Genomic DNA, 4,609 nt, shown 5'->3' with positions numbered 1-4,609 from the left:
AATACACAAATAAATAAAAAAAGGCACATCAAATGTGACAAAACGACAATATAAATAAAAAAAGAAAGAAAAAATGAGACAAAATAAAAGCAGAATGAAAAATGACACAAAATAAACACTGAAAGAAAAAGTGAAATGAAATAAACTAGAATGAAAGAACGACAGCACGTTAAAGCGGAACAGAGAAAATTACATGAAATCAGAGTGGAAATGAAAATGACGGGAGTTAAATCCGGCAGCGGAATGAACGCAGCCAGAACGCAGATAAATAAAAAACGCTTAATAAAGATTGGATTTAAAGACGAACGTCTTCTTCAGTCCTCGAAACTCACTGAGATTAAAAATGTACAGATTTATGAATTAGTGTTTGCAGAAGTGGAGGAAATTCTGGACCATTTCACTGAATGTACGGCTGTTTTTCATTTTATTTTTAATTTTTTTTCCTCTATGCAGATGAGGCTTTGATATAAAACTGGTCTTTAATTAATCTTCTGAATTAATGCCATGTTAAGGAACTGATGGTGCAATACAGATGATTTTTTCTTTCTTTGTCTTCCAGTAATATTCAGTGTATAACGAGCAACTAACAGTCAGGTTGTACTAGTTGCCTTTTGCGATGTTTATTAGAACGAGTTATTAATCGATGCCTTTATTTTACGATATTTTTTCTGCTCTTTGGATTTGGAACGATGCCAAAACACAGCCACTGAGGCACTGAAGCACATTAACGAGAAGCCAAGGGAAGTGTAGAGCCATCACCGACTTTCTGTCCAGGGAAATCGGGCTATTATTATTATTATTATTATTATTATTCTTATTATTATCTTACATTTGTTTTCTTACTGCAGACAGTTGAACAGGACCGAAGGCAGGATGCAGGCGGTGTTTGTGCCAATATAAAAAGTCATATCTAATAAAGCACTTTGGAAAATAATGATTGTTTACTTTGCAGAAAATATAAGTAATAAACAAAGAACAAACAAATTGTGTGTGTTTTATTTTTCACTGATTAAATACAAAGCAAGATTCATAAACAGTATTCGTCTGACATTCAAAACTTTACGATTTAAAGTAATAATTGTAATTATTTTAGAATCTGTTGTGTTTCCGGGGTCGTGTGTTGATATCAACTTTTACATCTTTTTCTCAATTAAAAAAAGAAACACTTCAATAATGCAACTTGTACAGACCTTTTTTTTTTTTTTAAATGGACAAAAAAGCATTTTTTTATAGTTTGTATATTTTGAACTGTTTTTATTCATTAGTTTGTCGTCGCTGCTGCACATTCGATCATATTCGATATTTGGAGTTAATGTTCGGACTCCTGCAGACGCCCTGATCGCAGTAACGCCTGATGTTACTGTGTGAGGAATGAAACACTCGGGGACGTGCTGTTAGAGGAAAATAATCAACGACAGGGTGATGGGATGCAGCTCCATGCAAAGCTGAGTTACTCTCACCTCCCTGAAGTTGATTATTTTCCTCTAACAGCACGTCCCCGAGTGATTTATTCCTCTTACACCACAGCAATTCACCAACAATTACAATATTTAATTTATTAAAGAACAGCACGTTATACTTTTTATAAATCTCCCTATAGTTACATTTAATGTTAGTTCCTGTTGTCGCTTACGTTATAGCAGCTATAAACACTCGTTCCCTCACCAGCCTCTTTATTCTCTCTCTTCAAGTTAATAAGAGAAAAAAAACGCAGCTTGTTCCGCATGTTACTGAGAAACCGCAAAGAAGCGTAAACTCCTCTGTCCTGAAGACGTCGCAAAACTTACAGTTCCAGCTTTACCTCTGACTGTTACAAAGCGCTGACACTGGAGACTCCTTCCATAATGTTAAACTAACATCTCCTTACTTTAAGAAACCTTCACCAGAAGCGTGCGCTGTACACGTCCCTGTGAATGAGCTGTTACTATAGAAACGATAACGTATCAGAGCGAGTGCATTAATATAAACCTGCGCTACTGTCAGAGCTGCTGTTATAGAGAATTAATCAACCCCCTCTGTCCAGTGGAGAATCTCAGTGTATGTATCTGATGAGTTTATCAGGAGTTTAGCGAGCCGCAATGTCTCAGCGTTTTATTGTAAAAGTGAATAAACCAGGATTTAAGTGTAAACACGCCACATCTGTAGCGCACTAACTGCTTCCTGGAAGTGTGCGTGTGCTGCGTCTCGTTTCTACGGCTTTAATTGGAGAAGATGAAAGTAAAGAAGGAGGAAACTGCTGGACACCTTTTAAATAAATAATGAGCTCATCAGGGGAACGGCGGAAAACCAAACGGCTGATAAATGTGGGTTTAATCAGAGGGCAGGTGAGGGAGACGCAGTGGAATCACAGGAAGTTTAGAGTTTAAAAGCTTTAACATTTACACCAAACTTCCTGTTTATGGCGAGAGAGAAAGTGTTTAAAAAAAACAAACATCTCATTCTCTCCATCTCTCATCCCTGCTGAGTTACTCTCGCTCACAAGTGTAGCTCTTCTCAGTCCTTACTTACATTAAATTAATTTAAATTCGAATATTTTATTTTCAGCGTATTCTCAATGTTTTGTGTAGATGGATGATTTGCTGAGATGAAGCAAAGACAAATATAGTTTTTAATAATAATATTACAGTTTTAGTTTGATAAAGTCTAATAAAAATCAGCCGGTCCTGCTGAAAAGGAAAAATAACTGTTCAGTCTGTTAGGGAAAATCTTTAATGGATTCCATCAGATTCCTGTAGGCTTCCATTAGGAGTTTTCTGGCTACTGTTAAACTTCATTACAGTCCCCATTACAGCCACCATTACAGACACCATTACAGACACCATTACAGCCACCATTACAGATCACCATTACAGACACCATTACAGTCCCCATTACAGCCACCATTACAGATCACCATTACAGACACCATTACAGCCACCATTACAGTCCCCATTACAGCCACCATTACAGCCACCATTACAGATCACCATTACAGACGCCATTACAGCCGCCATTACAGCCGCCATTACAGCCACCATTACAGATCACCATTACAGACGCCATTACAGCCGCCATTACAGCCGCCATTACAGCCACCATTACAGATCACCATTACAGCCGCCATTACAGCCGCCATTACAGATCACCATTACAGCCGCCATTACAGCCGCCATTACAGATCACCATTACAGTCCCCATTACAGACGCCATTACAGACGCCATTACAGCCGCCATTACAGCCGCCATTACAGCCGCCATTACAGATCACCATTACAGCCGCCATTACAGCCGCCATTACAGATCACCATTACAGCCGCCATTACAGATCACCATTACAGTCCCCATTACAGACACCATTACAGACGCCATTACAGCCGCCATTACAGCCACCATTACAGCCGCCATTACAGATCACCATTACAGCCGCCATTACAGCCGCCATTACAGATCACCATTACAGACACCATTACAGATCACCATTACAGCCGCCATTACAGACGCCATTACAGACACCATTACAGCCGCCATTACAGACGCCATTACAGACACCATTACAGTCCCCATTACAGCCGCCATTACAGCCGCCATTACAGATCACCATTACAGCCGCCATTACAGCCGCCATTACAGATCACCATTACAGACACCATTACAGATCACCATTACAGCCGCCATTACAGATCACCATTACAGCCGCCATTACAGCCGCCATTACAGACACCATTACAGACACCATTACAGATCACCATTACAGCCGCCATTACAGCCACCATTACAGCCGCCATTACAGACGCCATTACAGACGCCATTACAGCCGCCATTACAGACGCCATTACAGACGCCATTACAGACGCCATTACAGCCGCCATTACAGACGCCATTACAGACGCCATTACAGACGCCATTACAGATCACCATTACAGCCGCCATTACAGCCGCCATTACAGCCGCCATTACAGCCGCCATTACAGACGCCATTACAGCCGCCATTACAGACGCCATTACAGCCGCCATTACAGACGCCATTACAGACGCCATTACAGCCGCCATTACAGACGCCATTACAGCCGCCATTACAGCCGCCATTACAGACGCCATTACAGCCGCCATTACAGCCGCCATGACAGACGCCATTACAGAGCACCATTACAGCCGCCATTACAGACGCCATTACAGACGCCATTACAGACGCCATTACAGATCACCATTACAGCCGCCATTACAGCCGCCATTACAGCCGCCATTACAGCCGCCATTACAGACGCCATTACAGCCGCCATTACAGACGCCATTACAGCCGCCATTACAGACGCCATTACAGACGCCATTACAGCCGCCATTACAGACGCCATTACAGCCGCCATTACAGACGCCATTACAGCCGCCATTACAGCCGCCATGACAGACGCCATTACAGAGCACCATTACAGCCGCCATTACAGCCACCATTACAGACGCCATTACAGCCGCCATTACAGCCGCCATTACAGACGCCATTACAGTCCCCATTACAGACGCCATTACAGACGCCATTACAGTCCCCATTACAGCCGCCATTACAGACGCCATTACAGCCGCCATTACAGACACCATTACAGTCCCCATTACAGACGCCATTACAGATCACCAT

General features: G+C 42.0%; 1 protein-coding gene across 3 annotated transcripts in view; it reads left to right on the top strand.

The window, feature by feature from the left end:
- The window catches only part of wu:fa25f02 (mucin-5AC), a 9,661-nt gene extending 8,677 nt beyond the window's left edge, over positions 1 to 984 (top strand). For all 3 annotated transcript variants that reach the window (XM_034306132.2, XM_034306133.2, XM_053235609.1), the window contains one exon: positions 1 to 984. This exon is cut by the window's left edge and continues 1,417 nt beyond it. The gene's annotated coding sequence lies outside the window, so the exon portion shown is untranslated.
- The last annotated feature ends 3,625 nt before the right edge of the window (positions 985 to 4,609 follow it).

This window comes from Pangasianodon hypophthalmus, chromosome 7 (genome assembly GCF_027358585.1).
Source record: "Pangasianodon hypophthalmus isolate fPanHyp1 chromosome 7, fPanHyp1.pri, whole genome shotgun sequence".
Taxonomy (NCBI): domain Eukaryota; kingdom Metazoa; phylum Chordata; class Actinopteri; order Siluriformes; family Pangasiidae; genus Pangasianodon; species Pangasianodon hypophthalmus.
Note: the sequence above shows the minus strand (reverse complement) of the source record. Positions and strands in the feature narration are given on the sequence as shown.